The sequence below is a fragment of the Corvus kubaryi genome, unplaced genomic scaffold (assembly GCF_017639235.1).
Source record: "Corvus kubaryi isolate FWS band 111438036 unplaced genomic scaffold, C.kubaryi_AGA036_p1.0 37260, whole genome shotgun sequence".
Lineage (NCBI taxonomy): Eukaryota > Metazoa > Chordata > Aves > Passeriformes > Corvidae > Corvus > Corvus kubaryi.
Window position 1 is genome coordinate 95,633 of NW_024581077.1, and position 27,460 is coordinate 123,092.

General features: G+C 41.4%; 1 long non-coding RNA gene across 2 annotated transcripts in view; it reads left to right on the plus strand.

The window, feature by feature from the left end:
• Window positions 1–27,460, plus strand: part of LOC121662639 — a 59,582-nt gene that overhangs the window by 8,415 nt on the left and 23,707 nt on the right. Inside the window, exons 4-5 of one of the 2 annotated variants that reach the window (XR_006015357.1) lie at window positions 622–770; window positions 4,191–4,347. This is a non-coding gene — a long non-coding RNA (uncharacterized LOC121662639). The remainder of the gene's footprint in view (window positions 1–621; window positions 771–4,190; window positions 4,348–27,460) is intronic. The other variant, XR_006015358.1, reaches the window with a different exon arrangement.

The following is a 27,460-nucleotide window of genomic DNA, read 5'->3' on the forward strand; positions in this document are numbered from 1 at the left end:
AGCAAGGACGTCCCTTCCGGGACTATGCTTGCTAACCTATGACACCCAAGCTGCATTTCTAGGACGAAGAAGTAAAGCTTCCTTCTGGTTACAGTCCTCTGAAGTCCTAGAAGGCTGGCATTGTGAGAACTGATTTTTCCTCCTCACAAATCACTTTTGTGAATCGCCATTGTCAAATGGTTGTTTATGATCCACAGTTTAGGGATTTATTTCTTCTGCCTATGTTCTCTCTAGCTTGAGCAGGTGGACGATGCTGAATGCGCTGGCTGTGTTGGCCCTGTTTCTTCTTTCTATCACCTTATCCCTCTCCTTAGGCGTGTTGGCTGAAGCAGAAGCTTTGAGTGTGGAAGTGGATGGAGAAGCAGCCTGTGCCAGTTCTCATGTGTGCCTTTTAAATTACGCAGATTGACTCTGAAGGTGAAGGGAAAGTGTCGGCTGCTGTCCAGCTTCCTGTTGCAGACTGCAATAAATTGGATGCACGCTCTGCTGCAGTGGAGCATGGCAAAGGTGATTTCAGAGGGACTAAGTGGTTACCTTTGTAAGCCTCTCTGACATGAATCAGATGCAAAAAAGCAGAGTAAAATAAGCATTTGTAGCTATTATGTGCTTGTCTTTTCTTAGGGATCTTGGAACCAGCAGTGAGAGAAGTGAAAAAGGAAGACAGAGTCTTGCAACCAGCAGGGGAAGCAGCAAAAAAAGAAGATGGGGTCTTGCCACCAGCAGGAGGAGAAGCAAAACAGGAAGACAGGGATTTTCCCTGGGATTCTGAGGTACCTTCTCTGAGGAAGACAGTGGGGTCCCTCTGACTCACTGTCTTCTGGGCTCATTTTCCTTAGCTGCTGCTTCTGCCACACACTCGTAACTTGGACCTTGACATGCCGCTGCTCCAGACAAGCTGTTCAGATGGGACTGGGACAAAGTGAGGTCAAGCTAATGTCCTGGGCCTCCTTGCAGCTGATGTACAAGTGGGATTTCTAGGACAAAGAAGTAAAACTTCCTTCTAGTTACAGTGCTGTGAAGTCCTAGAAGGCTGGCATTGTGAGAATTGATTTTTCCCACCTCACTGATCTGTTCTGTGGATCCAGTCAATGTCAAACAGTTGCATATGACCCACAGTTTAGAGACCTATTTCTTCTGCCTAGGTTCTCTCAAGTTTGGAGAGGTGGACTTTGTCCTATTTTGGAAGTTCTGTTCATGAGAGATGCCAAATGCGCTGGCTGTGCTTGCCCTTTTTGTTCTTTCCATCACCTGATCCCTCTCATTAAGGCTCTTGGCTGAAGCAGAAGCTTTGAAGGTGGAAGGAGGTGTGGAAGTGGCCTGTGCCAGTTCTCACATGTGTCTTTTAAATTATGCAGACTGATTCTAAAGGTCGAAGGAAAGTGTTGGCCAGCGTGTGGTGTCCTGCTGCAGACCAAAATAGAGTGGACATGCACTCTGCTGCAGTGGAGCACAGCAAAGGTAATTTCAGAGGGACTACATGGTCACCTTTGTAAGCCTCTCTGGAGTGAATCAGTTTTGGAAAAGCAAAGTGAAAGAAGCGCTCACAGCAGCAACACTCTTATTTTTTATCTCTATTGTCAGCTGCAAGAGCAGAACAGAAGGAACATTTTATCTCCTTTTCTGAGAATAAGGTACTTAGCTCTCTTCCTGAGCTCTTACATTACCCTTGGCAGAAGTCACATTTCTTCATGCTCTCTGCTTGAAGGCAATGTGATGCTGCAGTCCTGCCGAGGGTTCGCTTCTCTTTTTCCTTGCTTGCTTAGCTTCCTACACTACAGGGAGAAGATCTTCAGCTAAAGGTTGATTCTTCAACTCAAACAGATTCTGACCAGGACGAACAGGTGACTAATTTTAGAGACAGATGCAGATATCCCTAAATAGAACCTACCAGTGTAAGCACGTGTTCTTGCTAGTGAGTTCATGTTGAAATAGTGCCAAGCGGAGGTGATTGAACCTGGACCTGAGCTATGTTTTGGACCTCATTTCATATGTATTTGAAGCAGAAGGGCTGCAAAAAGAGGTTGCTTGAAGTCCCATTCAGCTTCATTTCGAATACCTCCAGGGATGAGCACAACTTGTGTTCTGGATGTGTGTTGTTCTCACTTTGACCTAATGGTGCTGGTCCAAGCATAGGTCAGGCCTTAGTATGAGCAATGTGCTAGCTAAAACCTGATCAGGAGTTCTGTGAGCAACCGCACACATCCTTACAGGCTGCCTCATTCTGAATCCTCCCCTTTTGTTGAGTTCAATTTCATTGAGTTACATCTCAATTTTGTTGAGTTACATCTTCAAGACAACATGTTTTTGGACAGGCATCCAGTTTAAGCAATACCTGCCCTTTAAGCTCTTCAGTTAAAACTACAACTGTAACTGCCAAGACTTCATTAGACACTGTATTGCTCAAAAAGTTAAATATTCTGTTGTCCTTTTTTCACAGAGGGATTGGTTTCCAATGCGAGGGTCTTTTTCAATCAAGCTTTCATCTCAGCTTTAAGAAAAAATAAAATAACTAGCTAAAAGTACGTAAATATTCAGTGCTTCATAAAAGAATGAGCTGAAAGTGAAAGAAAGTTCATTTTTGCCTAGTCAGTAAACTCCTACACATGGACTTTGAAGAAGTTTGTAGCATTTAATAACACTGCGGCTATTTAGATGTAGACTACTTAGACTGAAAGCCTTTTATTTCATTATTTTTCTGTAGTTCCAGATTGGCAGATGTCATAGCTACTCTTGGAGACTGTTATTACAGAAACTGCATAAAAACATAATGAGGTCAAATAATCAGAAATTTTTGAAGTGTTCACCTAAACTTTAAATGCTAACCTTACTTCTCTCCTTTGCACGCTGCTTTGGCTGCAGGGCTGTGTCCTCCTTTTAGTTCATAGAGGGAATAGATAAAAGCATTGCTATCTTAACTTCTGCATAATGTTTTGGTAAGAGCATTGCCAAGAGACTTTAGAAGTCATTATGGTTCAGTTGATGTCTCACTGATGCCTTCTCTGTGTGCGGAGCCGCTTGATCAGTCTCTATTTCCTGTCATGTAGCAAATAGTTTTGCCAAGAGTTAAGAAAATGGAGTATTTTTGGATTTGCCATTCCAGCAGGAGTCCTCAGATTAGGGATAAACTCTTGAAGGATTGTGACAGGGTGTCAAAAAGTCAGTTATTATTATCATCATCTTTTGTTTTTTTCTAAACTGCAAAACCAAATCTTATTTCAAGAGCAATATTGGGACAGTTATTCTGAAAGAAAGAAGCAGCTTAAGATACCAAAATTATCTTCCTGCATATCTCCCATTTCTACTGTCCATTTGACAAATCCAATGCTCCACTTTGAAGTACACTTAGCTGTACACTACCTGCCTTTGGGGCTTAGTCTTCCAAATCTCATCAAATAGTTTCTCCTAATGAAAAAGAACAACAAGCAAATTCTTATGGAATGAAATATCAGAAAGTAAAGATTACACTGATAACAATTTAGTACATAATGTCAATAATTTAAAGCTGTGACTGAAAATGACTTTACAATAGAACATTTCTAAAAGTTTTAGCTGCAGTGTTTCAAACAGAGCTTCAAAACTCTCCTGCCAGGCCTCCTGCCTCCTGTGGTCTCTTTACCTTCATGCAGTTTCTCAGGTTTGTCCTCTTTGTGGCAAATGTCCCTCCACCTATAGCCAAAATGCCTGGTTCTCTTCAAGCCATCAAACACAGCAGACCTGTTGCTGTAGTGCTGCCATTCTCTTCAAGCATGACCAGTTATTTTCCATTTCCACAGCTGGAATTTGTCCTTGGCTGAGTGATTTTAAACTTAACTGCCTTGCTGGCTAAATATTATGATTCAAACAACAAAAAGCTCTAATGATTTAATACCCAAAAATTTATTCAAAGTAGTACTGATTTCTGGTCAGAGAAAGATGGATACGAGGCTTAAAGTGACTGCAGGAGGAGGGATGCTTTAATGAAGACGATTAACATTAATGACAGAGTTTTGAGCTTACACACAATTATGCTTTGACTCAGATTCTTATTTTGAGGTTTGGAGGCTGCCTGTGCCTTGTTCAAATGGGCCCTGCATTTGTTAATATTCATATATGCAGCACACGCATTTCTACGGCCTGTATTTAACTAGTAAGTAATATTTATGTAAAGCAATTTCACATGTTAAGCCACATGTTAATTTGATCTTTAATAGCAGAACTGCTAGAAAACAACCCCTTTCACCACTGCTTGGGTCCATCAGAGCGAACTGTGACACTTAGAAAACAAAAGAAGCAGATCTCAGCTTCTCGTTCCTGAACTGCCGACAGTGCGAACCGTGAGAGCCCAGGCGCCATCGATACAGTCTGCAGGTGAGGACCCGGTGTGACAAGGGGCTGTGGGATCCTCTCTTGTTTTCTGTAATTCTTTGCGTTTTCCTACTTTTCTATCTTTCCTCCTTGCTGTCTTCCTTGATAGTAAATAAAAGTGCGTTATTGTTTTGCTTACCCACATTTGACCTCATTTGTGTCTTAATCTTGCTCTGGGTATATTCAAATCCCTTGCACACCCCGTATTCATGGTTTAGGATGCATTCCTGGATTAGGACATAAATCTGTCTCCTGCTACTATACCCACTTCCATAACTGATGTTACCACCACGTATGGTGTCCTTCACATAATGATCTCAAAATGTGTTAAGGTCATTAAATGACCAACCTTACCCAGTGGTAATTATGTAAGGGAGTAAAATGCGTTCTCATTATTCATGTGGGTAAAGTAAGGCACAGGGAGATTAAGCTATTCTATCCATCAAACCATCATGGGAACTAGCAATCAAACCTTATAATCCTGCTTCTCCTCATCCCAACTGCACGTGATTCTCACTTCCAATCACTGAAACACACACTTATGTGTAGATTCCCCTACAGCTTCCAATAATGTGACAAGATAACCTAACTCTGACTCTGTTTCTTAGGTTGGTTGAAAGATTCTGTAAGGGAAATAACCTATTACTGTTTTCAGACAGAATCACAGAATGGTTTAGGTTGGATGGGACCTCTGGGGGGTACCTGGTTCAACCCCCCTGCTTAGGCAAGACCACCTAGAACCAATTGTTCCAGACCATGTCTAGACATTTTTTAGTACGTCCAAAGATGGAGACTCCACAACCTCCCTGGCCAATCTGTGCTAGCGCTCACAAGAAAAAAGTGTTTCCTGATGTTCAAAGGGAACCTTCTGTGTTTCAGTTTGTTCCCATTGCCTCTGGACCTGGCACTGAAAAGAGCCTGGCTCCGTTTCCTTTGCACCCTCCCTTCAGATATTTATAGGCATTGGTAAGATCCCCTAAAGAGTCACACCTCTCTCTGTCTTTCCTGATATGTTAAGTACTCTAGTCCCTTAATAATCCCTGTGGCCCTTCACTGGGCTCTCTCCACTGTGTCCGTGTCTTTCCCATACTGAGGAGCTCTGGACACAGTACTTCAGGTGTGACCTCTCCAATGCTACATAAGGGGGATGTATCACCTCCCTTGACCTACTGGCAATACTTTGTTTAATGCAGCTCAGGGTACTATTCACTGTCTTTGCAGCAAGGGCACTGCTGACTTGCATTCAGCCTGGTGTCAACCAGGAGCCACAGGTCCTTTCCTGACAAGCTGCTTTCTGGCTGGGTGGACCCCAGCATATATTGCTGCTGGGAGTTGTTCCTCTCCAGGTACAGGACTTTGCACTTCTCCTGGTTGAACTTTGTGAAGTTCCTGTCAGCCCATCTCTCCATCCAGTTGAGGTCCAGCATTGAGAAAGCATCTGATCCATATTCCTCTGAACCATTACTGCAGGATGATGTTAAATTGAATTGACTCGTGGGGGAGCATTTAACAATCCATAGGCAAAGTGAACTGCATGACACAAGACCATCTTGGCAGAGTGAAAGTTGGATGTCTGTGAGTTGTAGAGAATGAATGGTCTGAGACTCACTAAAAAGAAAAAAGCATGAAATCAGAGCTAGGTGCCCAGTAAGAACACTAAAGGGGAATTGAAAGCTGGAGAAGAGTTTAGCGCACGAACAACAATGAGAGTTGGTTTACTCCAGCTCTGCTTCAATGCAGTAGAACAAGAACAAGCTTCAAGATTCACATAAACAAATGGCAGCCAAAAATACTCACAGCCCAGGTGGCAGGGCAGAGGCAAATCTCTTTTCCAGCATTCTCCCTGTGCCTTCATTTTGGTTTTGTTTGTGGGGTTTTTTAAGAGAGAGAGAAATAAGGAAATAGCATGTAGAAGGCAAATTGGAGATAACCATGATTGTTCTGTTGCTAGGATTAGCTGGAACACATAAAATAGACTCAAGATGATCAACGGTCACTTCTCTAGACCCTTGTAGTCCAACGGGTTACTCCTCAAAGTGAATGCACAGTTCCATCAATTCCAAATTGTGTAAGGTATGGGAAATCCATGCAGAAATTTAAGGTGAAGGTGTCACTAAAATGTATGTAACTACATGCATATCTGTTAAGGGGAGGAAGGAGAGCATGGTATGATGGAGTGCAGAGGAGGGCACGCTTGCATGAGACTGTATTTTGGATTGATTTATGGGGTTCGATGACTGTGGTCCTTTAATTTTGGTATCAAGTCCGTGCTTGGTAAGGTCTGTTTGTGCAGGTGTCTTTATTGGAAAGAGCTTTCCTTTAAGAACAACAGTAATAATTTGCTTCAGTACATTGTGAAGTTTAATCAGAAGAGATGGAGCTTGTGTCCCGACCAGCTAGGACCAGTATATGGCAAAATGAGCAAAGGAATAGGCTTTAATGCGGTAAACACTAAGCTCTGCTCACTTTGGTGTCCTGATCAATGCCCCTGCTGAAGCTGTTGGCGTTACTTTTTGTAACAGGAACTCCTATAACATGGAACCCTTACCGACTTATGTTATCCAGTTGGCAGCTCTCACCAGTCCTGAATTCTGATGGTACTGGATGCTCCTTCACTTTTGCCCATTAAGTAATAAGATTAGAGTGGGAAGTCCAGGCTGAGTAGTTTCCCTAGCAATGTTTGGTCACAGGGGTGGCTGTTGTGCAGTGGGCTGTGACTCACAGCTGGGAAATCCTTAGGCTGGAAGCGAGTGTGTCAGTGCTGCCTTGCAGCGAGTGAGGGAAAATCCTGTAACAAACATTTACGTTGGCACCGAGTACAAAAAGTAGAGACCAGCCTGTAATGAGGACAGAGCTAGAATGTAGCAGTTTCTGACAGCTTGATTTCTGCTGTTTGTGAGTAACACTGTTGGCAGTATTTGGGGCTGAAAGAAGCTGAGGTGCAAGGTTGTTTGAGCATCTCGGGTGTACTGCAGGAGGGAAGGCACAATTTTATTGTTTGCTTTGAAGACAGATCTTGTGCAAGGTGATAACTTCACTTATGGATACAGTCAAGCATGATGAGAAAACTACTTGAAACGACATTTTTGTTTTGAAGAATCTAGGCTGCATATCCTCAGGAAAAAAGAGTAATAGCATGATGCTGACTGTAATTTCTGGTGGCAGACTTCTAGTCTGCCAGCTTCTGGAGTTCAATGAGATCCAGAGACCTATATTTTGGCAGCTGAAGCATAAGTATTCCTTAATAATTTGTTACATGAAATACTTTTAAGGTCCATGGAAATCATTGTATTGTCTTTTTCTTTTTTCTTTGTGTGATACGTGACAGCTATTGGAATTTTTTTTTAGAAACTGAAAAGTGGAATTGTCTAAATTCTGAAAGTTGAAAGACAAGGCTCCTAGCAGAAGCAAAAAGGGCTTACAAATATGATATTCTGAATCTCATTCTTTTTAAAACATTGTGTTTGAGAAATCTCCCCTGTGATATTTTATATGGCGATTGGTCAGACAGTTCATGCTGCTGACTGCTGGTATCTGAAACCTAGACTAGAAACAAAGAGCTGCATTTTAGGCTGAACTGAGGAAATTGAATGTGTTAGCAGGTATGATAAGAAAGGCACTTCCATCATCAGGTCTCCCTGCCAGGATTTCTTGTGTGGTGGCCGAGCAGCTAAGCTATCCTTTGCTACAAAGGCAATATCTCAAGTTTTATTTTTATTTTAAGTTTTTATTCCCTTTTAAAAATCATCATCATAACTTGACATCCTCTGTCTTGGTTTGTGGGATGTCTGTTGGGAGATTTTCATGACAGTGGCTTGATTAACCTGTTGTCATGGTTTATCCCCAGCTGGTAACTGAGCTCCACAGAGCCATTCTCTCAGCCCCCTCTCCCCCATGATGGGATGGGGAAGAGAATTCAAAGAGTAAAAGCTAGAAAATCCATGGGTTCAGATAAAAACAGTTTAGTAGGTAAAGCAAAAGCTGTGCACACAAGCAAAGCAAAAAAAGGAATTAATTTGCTGTTTCACATGGGCAGGCAGGTGTTCAGCCATCTCCATCCCACGTCATGGTGACTTGGAAAGCCAAACACCATCACTCCAAATGTCCTCCCATCCTTATTCTCTCCCCAGCTTTATCTGTGAGCATGACATCTTATGGTATGGAGTATCTCCTCGATCAGTTGGAGTCAGCTGTCCCAGCTGTGTCCCAGCCTGACTCCCTGTGCACCCCCATCCTCTTCACTGGTGGGGTGGGGTGAGGAGCAGAAACAGCCTTGACCCTGTGTAAGCTCTGCTCAGCAGTGACCAAAACACCCCTGTGTTATCCACATTGTTTCCAGCACAAATCTAAAAGACATCCCTGTACAAATTATTGTGAAGAAAATTAACTCTATCCCATCCAAAACCAGCACACATGTGAAGATTTGCAAATTAAACTGATAAAAGCATACTGAGTATAAAATGAGTCAAATTACTCTGTCTTACCCCTAACACAGAAGAAATACTCTGTCAAAGATGCTGCTTTCTGCAGCTTCTCTCTTTTCTGAGCTTAATGACTGTCATCTAGGATTCCTGTCCTGAATAGGTTTCCATTGTCATCCCTATTTGTCTTTCCAGACAAAGCTATCTACTTCCCTGGGTACTTGGAAAGATAAAATATTCATTTTGACCATATCAGACTAGCAGTCTAGTTTCACAACAAAGTGGGTTGTCAGAATTTAGCCATGCTGGACATCTAATCTTAATCTGACATTTAAGTGAAAGTTGAGGTCATTGAGGCCATATTAACTGAAACCAAGAGGCAGAAAAATCATCAAGACTTCTGTGATGTGAGGCTGATAAATTTTAATGGCCCTTCAGTGAGTTCAAGCATCTTTTAGAGGGATTTAACATTTCACAATAATTGCATCCTTATGAAATAGAAATCACAGTGGATGGCTTGCAGGGGAGTGATGACAATTATTTTTCATCTCATGATGCAGAAGAAAATGAACCTTTCCAAAGTGTGTTCTTTCAGTCATAAGTCAAAGAGTTTTATATGGTTTTATTGTCAATTATGGTATTTATGTTTTTTCATGGTGGGTTACTTCTATTATAGAGAGAAAAAAAGGGTTGATTTTAAGGTTAAGAAATATTGAACCATATTACTTAAAAGAAAATAAAATTATAATAGCACAGAAGCGTGTTTTAGAATTTTATTTTTGTGTGACTGTGATGGTTTTGGCTGGGGTAGAGTTAATTTTCTTCACAGTGGCTTCCATGGTGAAATAACTGGATCAGAACTTTTACCAGGTATATTTGGGTATATTCCCCCTCATCCACCATGTTTGCGACTTAGGACACATTCCCAGATTGGGACGCCAAGATGCTCTGATTCATTTCTGAATTCTCCAGTTTGGCTGCAGGGCTCAGCTGCAGCATGGATCACTTGCCTGGTCCCCCCATGCCTGCAGATGGAAGACTGGGTCTCTTGTGTCTGGCAGAGAAATGGCTCATGAATCTCAGTAGCAGGTACATGTGCTCACAGCAGTGAGCCCAGCATTCAGCAGGAGGCCAGGGTCACTTACCAGCTGTCTTCTGCCTACAGAAAAGACATCTTGATTATTTTTACAGTTTTTAACTTATGGTCTCTGTGCTCTTGACAGGTGTCAGCATGTGGACATGGCTTTCATGTTTTACTAATCTTCCACAATCCTAATGAATTTCTATTTTTTTCTTCTATCAAAGCTTGTTCTAACACTTTCAGTCCTGTTTTGCTTTTCTGACATACTAGTCCTGAAGGCACCTGTTGCTATACTTTTTATACATGATGTTAAGCATTTCCAGGCTTGAAGACATAGCCTTTTTATCTTGAACCCCTTCCTTCTTTAGACAAAACCCGCTCAGGTGCAGAGCCCCATGGTGTTGAGCGCTCTACAAATGTGACACCAAAACAAGTTGTGATTCCCTGCACTGAACTTCTGAGGTTAGACATTCATGCTAAGGAAGAAGACAGCTGAACATGGACTGCACTGTCCAGTTTAGGGGTCTCTGGTGCATGACAGAGATCAACAAACTGGAGAGAGAGCACAGTGAAGCACCACTAGCATGGAGATCAACTGATGAGAACTGGGTAGGTTTAGCTTGGAGCAGAGGAAGCTGAAGGCTGATTTAGTTGCAGTTTTTCACTCTCATAATGAGAAATGTGGAGACGATGAAGCCATCATTTCCTTGAATGTGTGCAGTGAAAGGAGAGGAGGTGATGGTCAAAAGTTGCAACAAGGGAAACTGAACCAGTATAAGTTAAAAATCCTCAGCATGAGTGTTGTGTGGCATTAGGATGGGTGCTGAGAGAGACCAAGGGACATCTATCACTGGAAAAATTCAAAGTTCAATTGACAAGGCTATGGGCGACTCCAGATGAACTCCAGAGGCCTCTTTCAATCTAGATATTTCTAGAATTCTTTGAGAAATTACATCTTTTGCAGAAATTACTGGAAAGATCATTCTGCAATTACTGAAAACAATGGAAGCAACACTATACTCAAAATGACCCTGGAAGTGTCACTAACAATGTAGTATCTCAGAGTTCTGACTGGGTTGCAAAAATAAGGATTGCACCCCAGCGATCAGTGGAAAAGAGTCAGTGCTAAAGGGGAACCAGAACATGATATACCCAATAGTGTATTTGAAGGACCATTGGAAAAACTATTTTCTTGCTGGATGCTTAAAGGAAAACACAAAAAGAGATATGTAGAGTATTGCATATATTATGAGGCCATGAAAACCCTAGTTTTCATGGATACATGCGGGTACCACCAAAATGTCACAAGGGATTGACAGGTGAGTGTATTAAGTCTCTGCTACAAAAAAGAATAAAACTACAAGTTTTGTATGACAGGTTATGAACTGCTGGTTCTTCCCTTGCTAATAGGAGTATCCTAGAGGAACCACCTCCTGTAACTGTAGTCACGTCCTGAGGGACCACTATTAATTTGCAGGTCTATTGTCAGTGATTAAATTGCCTCTTTGACAAGAACTCAGTGTAGCCAGGACCCACACATTGGTGAGGCTGCCTGTGGGCTTCTGCCATCTATAGTGAGGAATAAAAACAAGTACATTGCAAATAGGGAGCTTTGTAGCAGCAAGAATAATGTAGCCTTAAATTATGCCTTTACCTCTGATTAATTGCAGAGAGATGAAAGTTTCCAAATAATGGAAGTCAGGTTATTTGGTTTTGTACTGCCGGCAGTCTGGTGCTCTCAATATGTGTTGCTTGATGCATTAACCTTATAAAGATGTTTTTTCAACTAACAGAAATGAAGACAGAAAAGAAGCTGACTTTGAAAAGTCCATTTCATTAAGACTAGCTTCTTGGTATAACTGAATTCTTGTCACATTCCACTGAAATTGTCATGTTACCCATAGAAGCGTAGCACCTTCCTGCAGCAGAGGACATTACCTGCACAGGAAAATTGAGCTGGAGTTGTTAATTGGAATTGGTTTTGGCTAGCAACAAAGAAAAAAGCAAAGTTAATCTAGTGATGAAGTAATGGTTTTAGCAGATTACAGTGATAATAATTTATCTGATGAGGTAGTTATTGGGTTGTTCTATTAGAATTTAGTACTCTGGACTTTTAAAATATATTGTTCTACAAGTATCATTTGGAAAAAGTTTGGGAAGTTGAAATATAACATATATAAAGTAAGTTATAAAAGTATATGAAGGAAGAAAATAAACAAATATTGTGTTTTCTTTCTTTCTGAGTAACATGATATAGTGGAATATTCCCTGCTCATGACAGGGAGGTTGAAATTCGATGATGTTTAAGGTTCCTTCCAACACAAACCATCCTATGATTCTGTTTCTTTGTCTTTAGTTCCACTTTCATCTTTCAAAACTCTTCAGATTTTGCAAATCCTGCTTAATTTTAGTTTTTGGATAGAATTTTTTTTTTTCAAAATTGAGGCATTTCAAAAATAAAGTGGTAGTAAAATAAAGAAGAAGAAAAAATACCCATTTATATGTCATCTGTTCCATTGCACGCTCAGGGACAGCTTGCATGACAGGTTGAAAGTGAGCTCAGCTGGACAACCAATGCTGCCAGAGGGGCAGGGATCTAGATGAGTGTATGAGTGTATGTGTAAATCTCTATAATGACTAAATTTCTCTTCTTGAAAATATCTCTTCTAGTTTCTAAGCCTCTGTCGAAGTCAGCAGGTCAGTATTTTGAGGATCATAGAGGAAAAGCTCTCCCCAGAGTCTCAGAGACTCCTAGAGATGTACTGGAGAGTACCTGGGAGATGAAATATTACTGAAATTTGCTGAGGTGCATCCAGACTGTTGGCCAAGGCATAATTCTGCTATTGCACGTGAGCCCTGCTGGTGTTCCTACACTGATCCAAACTGACTGTGAGATAGTGGAAGGAAAACTGAAGGACTGGGGACTCCCATCTGTTCCTCTGGTGAAGGGACAAAGCACATCCACATAAAAATGTATCCAGTTAACAAAGCCACGGCTAAGCAGATGGTGCTGTCAGGAGGGCTTTCACTGCTTCATCCAAGGATATTTCATGAGTCATTCTTTGACTGATGGCAGAGTTTAGAACATGTGAAAGGGGAAGAGAAACTCAGAAGATTAGTTTGTAAATGTCTTGCGGAGAGTTTTCAACCAGGACCAAGAGTAGCAATGGACAGTGCACTACAGATGAGTATAGCCAAAGATGACTTGCTGACTTGAACAAAAGCCAAGAAACTAGAAGAGATATTTTCTTTCACAGGGTTTAGGAGTATCAAAGGGGATTGTAGCATAGGCTGCCAAACATTTTAGGTTTCTGTATATGATAAAAACATCTGTAAACCTGAATATATTCATGCAGAGGATTCGAATGTGATTTAATTTACAGAACAGACTTGGAGAGAAAATTCACATAATTGGCATATTGATTAGAGGTATAAATTTGAAGGGTATAATGGGTTCATGGACAAAAGGAAGGAAGTGTTCCTTGCATATCAAAGACGTAGGCTAGATCTGAGGTCTCCAATGTGGTAGGAAGTGAGTCATACTGAAAATCTCTGGGTAGGGATGAAAGGGAAAAAAATACATACAGCATAAGTGGGTCACTAAGTGAAGAGTGTGGATGAGACTTTGTGAGAAAAAAAGCCAATCAACCAAAACATAAGTCTCATGAGAGTGGGAAAATCACAGAATAAGCTGAGTTGGAAGGTACCCAGAAGGATCATCTAGTCCAACGCCTGGCCCTGCACAGGACACTCCAAGAGTCACACCGTGTGCCTGAGATTATTGTCCAAACGCTTCTTGAGCTCTGTCAGGCTGGTGCTGTGACCACTTCCATGGGGAGCCTGTTCCAGTGCCCAACCACCCTGTGGGTGAAGAACCTTTTCCTAATATCCAGCCTAAACCTCCCCGGTCTCAGCTTCATGCCGTTCCCTCAGGTCCTGTCACTGGTCACCAGAGAGAAGAGATCAGTGCTTGCCCCTCCTCTTCCCCTCACAAAGAAGTTGTAACTGCAATGAGGTCTCCTGTCAGTCTCCTCCAAGCTGAACAGACCTAGTGACCTCAGCCACTCCTCATATGGTTTCCTCTCAAGACCCTTCACCATCTTTGTTGCCCTCCTTTGGACACGCTCCAATGGCTTAATGTCTTTCTTACACTGTGCTGCCCAAAACTGCAGAGAATATTCAAGGTGAGGCCACCCCAGTGCAGAGCCCAGCAGGACAATCCCCTCCCTTACCCGGCTGGTGGTGCTGTGCCTGATGCACCCCAGGACACGCCTGGCCCTTCTGGCTGCCAGGGCACTGCTGACTCATGTCCAGCTTGTCATCAACCAGGACCCACAGGACCCTTTCACTGCTTTCCAGCACTGCTTTCCAGCTTCTCATTCCCCAGTCTGATCATATATCCAGGTTTGACCCATCCCAGGTGCAGATTCCTGCACTTCCCCTTGCTGAACTTCATATGTTAGTGATTTACCAGTCCTCTGATTTATCAAGGCCTCTCTGCAGGACCTCACTGTCTTCAAGGGAGTCAACAGCTCCTCCCAGTAAGAAATAAAGGAACACAGAATTTATACCTCTTCTGCTACAGGAGACAAGGACTGATCTTCGAGTCTGAGGCACACACAAGCATGCACAAGGGTTTGCTTCCTTACTGTTGAGGACAAACCTTATTTAGAGCAGAGGGACACAGAAGAGAAGAGAGTGTCTGCTCTTCACAACACTTTGTTCTGAGTCGACTCTGATCCCCTGTGGTCCAAGGCACAACTGTGATTTTTCTATATCTTCTTTTGCTATTCAATGCGTGTGAAATAATGCAAGGGCTGTGTTACAGCTCACCAGACTGGTGCTTTCATGGCATGGAATGCAGAGCACGTGCTGCTTACCCCAAGGATAACATATGAAGGTAGAGTCCTTCAAAAACAGGTTACATAGTAATTTTTCAGGTGAGATTTTGGTTAGGTGTTTTATTTTTAATGTACAGTCAAAATACATAAAGCATCAGCAAGGCAGCTTTATTGTATTTCTGTAAGTCTGAACAAACAAGTGGCGTAACTAAATATGGAGCCAAGAAGACTAGAGGGGAGTTTGGATTTAGCTGTTAAGGAAAATTGAGGCATGATGAAAATCCTAGGGGCTTGGGAACATTGCCTTATATAATCGTGTGCACAGTACTATTGTGCACTGCATATACACACACCTGATTCCAAAGTAAACTGTCAATCACCTTAATTTCAAATAAATGGAAATTGGCTTAGCTCGCACTGATGCTCCTTGGATCAGACTAATGCTCCCCTGACACAGGCAATATCCATTTCTCTAAGAGCATGGCTCCTACTGACCCACCTCCTTCAGGGTCATCCTTTGGCCTCTGCATGGCAGTTGTGTGCTAGAAGAGCTCTGGGACCACTGCATGGGCCAGCATTCTCTTCTTACAATCTTCAAGTATTGCTCACCCATTAAGGGAGATTATGAGCACCCCAAGACCACGCAGTTGTCATCTCTGTAGGATCAAGAATCTGCAGGAGCTCCTTGGAATACGGACAGTCTTATGTCTATTCAGCTCTGTTTTGGAAAACGTGTACAGCTAGCTCAGACACAGTAACACAGTTTCTCTCTTTACAAACTGTGTTGTGGTTTAACCCCAGCTGGCACCTAAACCCCACACAGCCTCTCTCTCGCTCTCTTTACATTGAGATGTGGGAGAGAACTGGAAGAGTAGAAGTGAGAAAACTCCTAAGTTGAGATAAAGAGAGTTTAATAAGTAAAGCAAAAGCCACACATAGCAGCAAAGCAAATGGAGGAATTCATTCACCAATCGTTATGGGCAGGCAGCTTTTCAGCCATCTCCAGGACAGCAGAGCTCCATCATGGGCAACATCGACTTGGAAAGACAAACACCATCACTCCAAATGTCCTCCCCTTCCTTCTTCTTCCCCCAGCTTTATATACTGTGTATAATGCTATATGATGTGGAATATCCCTATTGTCAGTTGGGATCAGCTGTCCCAGTAGTGTCCCCACACAACTCCTTGTGCACCCCCACCCTCCTCACTGGTGGGGTGGGATGGGGTGAGAAGCAAAAAAGACCTTGAATGTGTGTAAGATCTTCTCAGCAGTAACTAAAATATCTCTGTGTTACTAGCACTGTTTCCAGCACAAATCCAAAATTTGCTGCCCGCAAAGTCAAAAAATTTACATTGTTTGGGGGGAAAAAATGATGCAACAAAGGTACAGAGGAAAGTCTCCAATTCACATTTTCAAATCCCTAGAAAATTGTGTGCAAGTATAAGCTTAGAAAAGATGTATTGGTGCAAGCAGCTATAGTTGGTCCTGACTTTAGCTTTTTGCATGCATGATGTAATGTAATATATTGGGTAGATGATCAAGAGAATTTCTGAACATTCAGGCAAATCTTGACCCTGCTGAATGTACTGAAAAGCAAATCTCAAGCACTGGTTAAAAGATTATTCCAGAAGCTGGTTTTTAATTTTTTTTTAGACAAGTGGCCGAGATACTCCTAAATTTATCTTGGTGCGTCTCAAGCTCCTTCAGTTATGATACTGGTTTTGTCTCCTTACTCCACCAGTGGAGCTCTTTTTTCATGCCCTGATTCATTCCCTTCCTTCATACCCTTTTTCACTCTTAGTGGCTTATTTTTCTAAATGATGATTCCAGGGTGTTAGGCTAAAGGATTCTAATGATATAGTTCAATCTGTCAAGGAATAGGATGCAATAGGTAATGTTTGGTCTAACTTAATAGCTCTCATGAGTTGAAGTTAAAAAAGAGGATATAGGAAAGAAAACAGAAAACCACACATCGACTGAATTCTTAATCATCTCTGCTGTATAAAAATACCCCAGAAAGAATTACTTTTTATCACATTCTTGGCTAAATGAAGCACGTATTCTAATTACAATATTAAGCAAAGTTATAATGATGAAAGGTCAAAGTAATCAAGAACTATCTTCACTCACAGTATGCGCTACCCATTCTTACACAAAGAGCTGTCTCTGCCAGCCCTCCTCACTTGCTGCCTGTGATAAGGAAATTAAGCAATTGTTTTGAACGGAAGTAAGATCGAGTGACATATTATGACTAATGAAGATATTGATTTAACACTTGCACAGGGAGGACTAAGCAGAATGCGAAGATTTTTCATTTTATCTTTCTTCCTTTTAAAACTTTGAGTTCTTACTCGCAGTGTATAGACTTTGCAACCTACAGCTTGCTGAGTTGGGCTGACAGAGTCTCAGCCTCAGTCACTCAGGGACTGGGAGATTTTGGTTCCATCACAGAATAGAGGAATAGGGCACAGATTCAAAATGCTGTCTTGGGAATCCTAGCACTGTTAGCCCACTTGACACCTATAGACCGACCAGATGGTGGCAAGCCCTGAAACTTACTTAGTCACCATCCTTGGAGATACTAAAAACCTGACTTGGTGTCCTGAGCAACCTGAGACGTCCTTCCCACCTTTTGTCGTATGTTTGGTGCCAAGAAGAGACAAAAGTCTGTGTGTTACATTGTGTCTCTGAAGTAAACCCTAAATATTTCTGATGATGCCTGTGAGAGACTGAAAAGATTGATGTCTTGAGACATTTTAGGGTGCATGTGTGTGGGGGAAGGGGCCTTGCCTGGTGAGGCAATGAACCCCCCAACCCTCCCCCACCCCTAGAGCCTGTATCCCAGCCTGGCAGTGGCTCCCAATCCCTGGCACACTGGAGGCAATGCTCCACACCCCACCTCTGGAGCCTCTACCACAGCTCCTGAGTGGCCACATGATTGGAATTCCCACCTGGGGCAAGTGCCCAGAAAAGCAAAAGGCTATTTGACGTGGAACATGCACCTAGCACATGTCTTAACCCTACCTCCTTTTGGTATTATTATCTATCAGCTGAACACCACTGAAAACCAGGAGTTGGTAGCTATGTGTGTCCTTTTCTGAATTTTTTTTGTCTTTCTCTTTCTTCTTCTTCTAACTCCATTTTCTTGGAATTTTCGAGTAACTTAGTATTGAACAGGCTTAGAGTTTGCTAAGCTGAATGGGCTAAATTAATGCTTTGAGAAGTGTTTTATGTTGATTGAATGCTGCTCTAAAACTTTTGCCAAAGTTCTCTGGTTTTCTGAAGCTGCCAGTAAAGATGTTGTTTTTACCTCTTGAGAATATCTTGTCAGTATTTCTCCCATGTGTTTAACTCAGAGTACATGAAAAACTAAGCCCTTTCAAAGTCTCATCGAGTCAGGGTTTTTTTGGACCTTACAATGCCAAGCTCTGGCATGTGATATCTGCTGTTTCAGTGGGTGCCATCATATCAAGTATCACAACTGTTTCATATTACTTATTGACAAGGGACCTAAGTAAATGACTGGGATTTGATTTTCAAAGGTTAGATTCCCCTTGACAAGAGGGGATGCAACCAGCCCTCACATTGCAGCCTACAGCTTTGGAAATCCATGTTAACTTTCTAGTTTTGCAACAACTTTGCACCACTTCGAACAAAAAGCTTGCTTTGTCCTGACCTCTGATGTAAGGCCCCAAAAATTGGCTTTCCCGGGCCCTTTCCCCAAGTAGAACTTCCCTGTTATCTGGCCACTCAGGAGCTGGGTTAAGGACTCCAGGGTTGAGGTGTGGAGCATTGCTTATGGTGTGCCAGGGATTGGTGGCCACTGTGGGGCTGGGATACAGACCCAGGAGAGTGGGGTGTGCAGGGCAGGGCGTTGCCTCCCCAGATCAAGGCTCAACCTGCCCCTTCCTGCACACACACCCCTGAAATGTTTCAAGCCAGGAATACTTCAGTGTCTTACACCTGGTTCCCCTTTTTAAAAGAGGAATTATAATGCCATTTTTCTTCTACCTGCTGTCAGCCTTCAGACGTGCGTTTTGTAGGTCAGGCTATGCTGTGTGTGCGTCACTCTGAGCACAACAGGGTTCCGTGCTCCCTCACAGTCAACAGCCTCTGAGCAACACAAGTTGTGAGTTAATTAAAAAGGAAAGGCTGCACAGTCCTCTGAGTGAACAAAACTTGCAGTGGGGCCTTGGCTAATCTGAAAGCACCAGGGATGCTTTTTCCTATAAGAGGAATCAAGACTCCCGTCTTTCTGTCTTTTATTTTGACTTCCATAAACTGCTTACTTCCCAATGCTTTAGTTTTTAAAAGTGGATATAGTGCTTTCTAGTTTTGCCTTTTCAGCACACTGTCATTACTGAAGAATAAGTATGCAAGGTACAGCAGAGCAACTCTTGTTCCATAGGTAATGGGCAAAGAGCTATCACAGATGAAACTGACTTTATTCAACCTGGAAACAAAATCAATGTATATAACTAAAGGAGTGAAGGTTATTAGTTTTTTTTTATTAGTTTGCTACATGATTTGAACACTTCATAGAATCACAGAATTGTAGAAAGGCTTGGGTTGAAAGAGACCTTAGATATAATCCAGCTCCAATCCTCCTGTCATAGGCAGAGACACCCTCCACTAGACCAGGTTTCTCAGGGCCACATCCAACGTAGCCTTGAATACTTCCAAAGACGGGGCATCCACAGCTTTTCTAAGCAACCTGCTTTAGTGCTTCACAACCCTCTGAGTAAAGAATTTCTTCCTAACATCCAATCTAAATCTCTCCTCTTTTAGTTTCAAACTGTTCCCCCTTGTCCTATCACTATCTGCCTGTGTAAAAAGTCACTCTCCCTCATTTTTATAAGCCCCCTTTAAGTACTCCAGGATAGTTAGTGCTGTGCATTTACAATCAAATTTTTAAAGTTCAAAGCTAGAATTTTCAAAAATACTTCTTCACCTTGCTTGTACCAGACTAAGGAGTTTTCCACTGCCTTAATTCAAATCCACATGAGACTAAAACATCTCAACCTTTCAAAAACCAAAATTATCTGAAGACTCTTTTACCAGTTCTGTTGCTGACTGAATGATGGCAACAAAAACAACAAATGGTTAGAATCTATTGAGTGTTGTAGGGTCTACATGGGAGGGCTTCTCACCACCAGTTCTAAAAAAGTCTTCAAACATATCACAGGGAAAAACTCCCAACTTATTTTAAGACCACATATGGCATATGAGAAGGCATGTGGGATAAGTTCCATTTGGAACCAAATCTGGCAAGGTATGTTGAAGACAACAAGAAGGGCTTCTTCAAGTACATCAATAGCAAAAGGAAACTACAGAAAATGTGGGCCTGCTGCTGGGTGAGGTGGGTGCCCTGGTGGCAATGGCTACAGAGAAGGCAGTAGTACTGAGTGCCTTTGTTTCAGTTTTTACTGCTAAGGCCAGCCCTCTGCAATTCCAGACCCTGGAGGCAAGAAAGTCTGAAGAAAAGAAGACTTTCACTTGGTGGAGAAGGATTGGCTTTAAGATAATTTAGGCAAAACTGACGCTCACAAATCCACGGGTCCCAATGGGATGCACCCATGAATTCTGAGGGAGCTGGCAGATGTTACTGCTGTGCCAGTCTCCATCATCTTTGAGAGGTCATGGAGGAGAGTAGTCTGAGGACTGAAGGAAAGCTAGTATCACTCCAGTCTTCAAAAAAGGCAAGAAGGAGGACCCAGGAAACTGGGTAAGAAAACAGAGGGTTTAACAGAGTAGGTGCTTGTGAAGTAATGAGAGGAATCTGTACTTACGCTAACTCAACCTGCTCAGAGCTGTTGAAAATGTCATTAAAAGGATTATTCTCTAAATTTCAATCATGCCTCTCACTTTTTGATAGTTAGGAGTGAAAAGAACATTCTTTGGATGATCACAACCATCTTTATAGTAACTAGTGACAGCATTCATTGTTGGCAGTCTAAGAGTGTGATCAGACATAAAAGGTAAGATAAGGGAACAGCTTTGAAATAAGAAGTGTAAGCAAGTACTGGAGATATAATATGAAACCAGTGAGCAATTTATAATGCAATGTACAGTGTGGTAAAATTTTTGTTGCATTCTGAGCTGTAACAGGAGAGACACCTTGTTTTCTAAAATTAAACTGTTTATTATATAGTGAGATGTTTCTCAAGATTATGTGAGTGGTTCTGATGTTTCCAGCTATAGACAGCCACAGATGCCTGACTGTATCTCCTGCCCTTTGCATGACTCTTGGTTCCAGTCAGATTGCTGCAGTTACTGTTACCTTCTCTTCCAACGTTGGTTTTATTGCATTGTGGAAGGCATTTTCACCCAATTGTCATGGCCTTTCAGTTTAATTTCAGGTCAATGCATATTCAATTCTGATAGCCTACTAAAATCAATAAGCTTACTATCCTGTTTTAATAAGACAAAAATCTGTGGAAGAAAAAATGTAAGCATTGTAAGTGACTATTCTCAGCTCCTTTTCTCAGAAATTATTTTAACAGGGAGCCCTGTAGCATAAGACTCTTTTTGCTGTGTGTACTACTACATGCTCTCTGGATGTGACTAGATCCCTTGAGCACCATGACAACTGATGAACAAAACCTGGTAAAGGCTAAGCAATCACAAAAATAAGACATGTTTCAAAGCTGGTTAGGATGATACCAACAAAAGGATATAAATGATGGGCTAAAAATGTAGTTTATTTTTGTGCTTTGTTTTGCTGTGATGACTCACAAACACTTATCACCTCTGTAGAAGAACAGGAAATGGAGAAGAGCCGTCATTGTTCCACGCCTGGCTGCGGCTTCTCTTCCTCAGTTTAGCAAGTGTGTCCAGCTCAGGTGTGCAATCCTTGAGAGTCTGTGTTGGGAGGAAACGGTTACGACTGCGAGATTTGGCTAATAGGGGGGAATAGTTTCCCTCAAATTGATCTTGTAGCTGGAAATGATGAAATGTTAGTGTGGGAAAATTCCATTTATTATGCCTTGTGTTGTTTATCATCTGCCTGTTTTGAGAAGTAGAATTCCTGTGGAGAGATAACACACTCTCAGACACATGTGGAAGACTTTTGTTATAGTGAGGCAGGTGAGCCCCCACCCTTGCTGTTGGGTAGGATGAACTGAGCCAAAAAGAGCCTGTGTTGCCTGTGTGTTGCTAGTGAGGTAGTGAAATAAATCTAGTCTTTGCATTTCAGCTGTGGTTTGATTGCTGCCCTTGGTTACCTGTATGTGTCAATTCCCACAGGCTGGGAAGTTCAGAGCCATGACATCTTGTAGCTTTGCAACCTGGTGTCTCAGCAAGAACAGGCCTTCTGACCAACTGTACATTTATTCTTAGAACCTGGTTCAAGACCCGAGCTCTGTCTTTAACTTGGTGCCAGAGAGGCAAACAAGAGCTGTGACTCTTTTCTTTTCAATTACAGCGCTAACAGTTCAGTCTGAAAGTGCATCACTTGATTACATCCTTTTGTCCATAAATAGCCTTTGTATCCATTGTGCTCATTTGTGAGCCAAGACTTGCTTTACAATGTTCCGGAAGCTTTATGTACACTGTGGTCTGAACCAAACCATAACAATCATGATTTATAGCCTAATGTCTCCCATAAAAAGTTGGACAGTGAAAAAGAAAAATATTCAATGTAGATGGAAGATCTCACCCCACACCTTTCTCACTGGTGAGAAATTACTGCAAGTGAGAAACTGAGTTGACCTAATTTGCTTCAACGATAGTGATCCGCTACCTACTTACTGAGAGCACCTCTAGATAATTAGGGTATAATGAGACTTTTTATCCTGGCAGATAGTTTGAAAGTCTTGCTGGTATTTAATATTTAGCATCTAAGCAAAGCAGAACAGAAGTACACAAGCAGAGCTCTACCGAACAAGGATTTTGTTGTGTCAGAGGCATTATGGAATAAATTTGTCATTAATAAAGTCCAGAAACTGAAGCATTAGAGAGAATTTCCATGAGTTTCAGTGGTGTATTGAAATTTGCTGTATTTTATTGCAATACCAAAAGTTTTTTACTGAAAACAAAAAAAAAAAGGAGAAGGCACACCTTTAATGATCACCTAGTTCAACACCCATGGTTTGGGCTGTACTCTAAGCTTAGTTTTTCTTGCATTAAATTTTTTTTCTTTATTTTCGTCAAATTCTTCAAGTAAAATGGAAATTTAACTTGTACCTTTACCCAAGTCTGAGTCCAAGACATTTGGAAACTGTGAAGATGTTCCAATAGCATATAATTATATTTACCTGCTTTTGCACTTCCTATCATCAAGCAGAAGTGCCTGGTTGGAGGACAAATTGCCACAAACCCCAAGCACTCCAGTCTGCCTGGAAGGCACCTGGAAGGGTTTTAGTCTTCTTGCTATGACTCCAAACTCCAATTATCCTTTTTCAAGTTCCTGCCCCTGAAGAAGGAGACTAAAACCAGATTGTTCGGTGTGATTTCATAGTACATCTGTAACCTGTGCATGTCCAGAGCTTTGTAGACCTTCACTGGAATCATTCTTCACTGAGATACCAATGCTAACTCTGAACCTTTATTTGCCAGCAGAAGTGCTTGTGGAACTGAAGTCTAATCTAATTAATTAGGCACAATCTACCTTCTCTTAGGTAGTAGATCTCTTTTAGTCTCAGTTGTACTGAACTAATTCTTCCAAGGAGCAATTACATGGACAGTTATGCCGTTGGATGTGAAGAGCAATGACCAGCCTTTGGGCACAGGCCAAGGAAAGAAAAATTTTCATCAGTCAGCCACAACCAAAGACAGGATATGTGACACTAATCTTGTGGTATTTTGAATAGAGGTCATGAACCCAGACATTTGTGGAAAAGAGCCTACTATTGAGTGCACAGCAAGATTTCAGATTAACTTCGAGCTATAAATACTGAAAAGTCAGGAATGAGTGGTTGTTGGGATTTGATCTAGTCTAACAGGTAGATGAAAGGGAGAAGATGAGTGATATAAACCTCATGCTCAACTTCAAGACAGTTCCCTTCTCCATAAGAGTGGAGATATTTCCCTTGGTTATTTTGGGAACCATTCTTTTTTCTTCTTTAAAGAGCTGACATTGTATTAAATTATGTGTCAAGTCCTCCACAGATCAGTTCTACCCACTACTGACAACCAAGCTGAATTTATTAAGCTTTTAGCCTGTATTGTGTTTCTTAATGTTGGGAATTGTTTGTCTTTTGGATGTGAGTTTTCAACCGGAGGTCTCTGCATCACTAGATCCTAAAGACCTCTAAATGGCCCAAGAAAGTAAGTCAGGTGTCACTTAGCTGAGTCAAGCCCATCATTTTGTTGGAAAATGATTTAGAGGTTTGAGATTCTGTAGTAAGAAAAAGAAAACCCACTGACATGCTTTAGTTACATTAGACACTATTATTATTGTAAATTAATTTAATTAATGTCTTTAATTGCTTTAAGTCATTCACTTATTAAATGTAGTTCCTGGACTGCTAGGTGTTTGTATTGAAGATGTTTGTATAAAACAAAGCTGACAAAGCACTAATTATCTGAAGCGTTGCAAGAAAAATGGTGTTTTAGGAATATGAAAGAAGTTGAAAACCATGTCAAAGAGATCCTTAGTTTTGAGGGATGTATAGACCACACTCAAAACTAACTCTCATGTGGCCTGTGGAATTACCCTTTGCTTTCCAAATCTTCATGAACCACTACAATACACCAGTGTAAATGTGAGGTTTCACTCTTTGGTATCAATTTTTCCTTACTGATGTTGCAAAGCTTTAAAAAACTAAATATTTTTCTTGATTTTTGCATGTCAGCTGCCTACCTGATTTAGCTTGATTCCTTGCTAGATTCCCCACAGAAAATCTTCCTTATTCTGGGGTAGAGCAGCCCCTCTGAGTCAGTAGGGAGAGGCAGCAGGGAGCGCTGCCCACGACTCCACACACAGTATGATTCAGATCTTTGTGGGGGTGTCTCTAAATGCTGTGTAAAAAGCTCTTGCCTCCATCATGATGACATAATACAGGGTTTTAACTTACCAACTGTAGATGTGCTCTTTTTGTTTCCAAACGAATAGTGAACAGACTGCAGATACTATAAATATTCTATGTAGTTTCTTAATAAACCCAAATGGCTGTAAATAAAAAAGGACCTTTCTGAATTAGTGAGTAAATAGTAATTTCTCAAAGCTCTTTTGCTCCAGAAGACCTCAATTACAACTTCAGAGTATGTCAGAAAACATTTAATTACCTTCTAGAGGATTCTGTGATTCTGCTTATATTGACTACACCTCCCTATTATTCCTGTGCAAAACCCACCCTTTTGATGAGTTATCATCTTGGTTTTGTTTCTGGTTTTGATAAAAAGAAACAAACAACTCTAGGAGGAGTCTTGCTGCCTGTCCACCGGTCCTTCTTTCTGAGCAGAAAATTTGCTGTTCCTTCACTCCTTGTTTTCAGGGCTAGGAATGGTGCTGACACTTCAGTGGGATAAGATCTGACATCATCTGAAGTCACTAGCAATAGGTTTAAGTTATAAATGAAGACATCAAAATGAAAATTATCATTTATGGGCCAAGTGTCTAAGCTCTCATCTATGACAGATCCACTCATAGAACCCATGTGGCATTGAAAGCAAATTTTCTGACCAGACACAAGAGGTCCAACTGACCAGGCTATGCAAAGGCATTTTAAATGGTCTGAAATACTCTAGGGCTTCTCCAGAAATCCACACATTTCCCACAGGTCCTTGGTCATACATGCCTTAAAATATAGCCTCAGATATCTCAGGTATGATCCCACTACTGTTTGTATGCTATGGATTTATATGAACATGATTCTAGATTTACCTATTTCCTTAAAATTTCATCTGTGGAGGAAAACTGAACCCAATATTCCTTATCCAGTACACTAAGAGCCTGTTAAAATGAAGGACTACAGGGAACCAAAATTAAGCTAAAATTAGTGATTCTACTCTCTGCAACATGAGGACTTGAGTCTAGAACCTCATTGAGGAGCTTAAAAATGTGGCCCTGTAGCAACTAGGAGGTGCCACCAGGAAATCTGTGGGACCCTACACACCCATATGTGTGTGCTAGGTGGCTTAATATGCCTGATATGTAGCTTAATCCACTAGCAAAAAGACATTGACATGACAGCCTTACGCACAGGAGTCAGGCCAATCTAAACCCGTGCTGTGTTCTTGGATGTTCCAGAATCCAGACTCTTAGATGAAGAATGTGTAGTGTGTGCAACCATTGTGCCCTTGTAGTTGATCCCTGAATACAAGGAGAAATGCAGAGTACATTTAGATAGTCTATACATACATCTCTTGCTCTTTCTTCCTACTCCAGGAAAAGAGGGTTGAAATTGTGTGGCTGCACTGATTGACAGAAAGAGTAAATAATGGACAGAATTGGCAGCTGTTTTGGGTTTTTTTTTAATTTATTTTTTTGATCTCCTGAAGGTTTGTGCTTGATTTCACTCTGGTCAAGAGGATTCCTTCTCATTTCGCCAAGACGTGAAATCTCAGGGTGTTTTTACTTACCTTTTATTTACTTAAAATATAAACTTGTGGCAGATCAGATGCCATTTAGTAGCCACCTATGATGAAAAATGAAATCTGTAATGCAGAGACTCCCTCCTACACCAAAAGGCAGCATCCCTATTATCATTGGCAGTTTGAACCTAACTGGGGCTGTACATGTATGTCTTGCATAAATACATCAATTATACAGATAGATGGCTGCTGCAGCATGGGATGAGGCTTCTATCTTGTTTTGTGGCAGCATGGGGGATTTAAATGGTCTCTTCCAAGTGCCTTTAAATGCTATGCAGCCTGAGAATGGCTGTCCTCTATTTCAGTGCAGCTATTCAGTTAAAAACTCAGGTATGTTTTCTTCTGCTGGAACCCTTGCCTTGCTCTTTTCTCTCTGTAATTATGGAGACTTGTATCTATATAATCTAGAGGAAATGTCATTCCAACATGAAAACCTTCATTGTGGAGTCTGGAAATCATGCAGCAGTTTAGCAGTTTGAAGTTTAGAAAATAGCACATTAACATTTAAAAGAAGTGTTAAAATAATAGGCTGCTGCTGAAGTTCAAAGCTGAGGATGTGAATTTTTTTACAAAGGGCACTTTGCATCTTCAAAGAAAGAATCATGGGCTTTTGAAAACCCTAAGTTAAATCTTGCAGGCAGTGCCAATCCAGTAAACATAAATGAAAAGGGCCATGAGAAGAATTACAGAGGCTCCATAGCAAGCTATGCAATAGTTGCCTGGAATGAGAGCATCTGAAAAAAAAAGTCTCTTAGGCTTAGTTTACTCATCCTTTCAAAATCAGCTAATTTAACACTTGGGTGGCCAGGGAATCCTCAGTAAAATCCGAAACATTTGTCTCTACATGAAGAAAGAGCCATTATCCTTCCAGAAGCTATGGTCTCTGAAGAACCATAGGAAGTGATTCAGCCCTTATTGCTGTCACGTCTCATAGAGCAGAGAAGAAATATGGATGCTACGAGCAATATTTTATCATGTTTTCCTAAAGATCACTTGGGTGCTTGCTTCTTCTTTTCCTGCTGCTTCACACTGTAGAAAAAGAGGTCTACCAGTATATTTAAAGGGAAAAGAAACCAGACATAAAGATGAGGTGGTAAAAAAACCTGCCTTCCAAGTGTTTTCTTCTAAGACATTCTCAAAAAGAAATTTTCTTTATTTTTAAATACTTTGTGTTGCAGTTTATCCAATTAAAACTGTGAAGACACTGCTTAAATGCAACAGATAAGTGAGCTGGGAG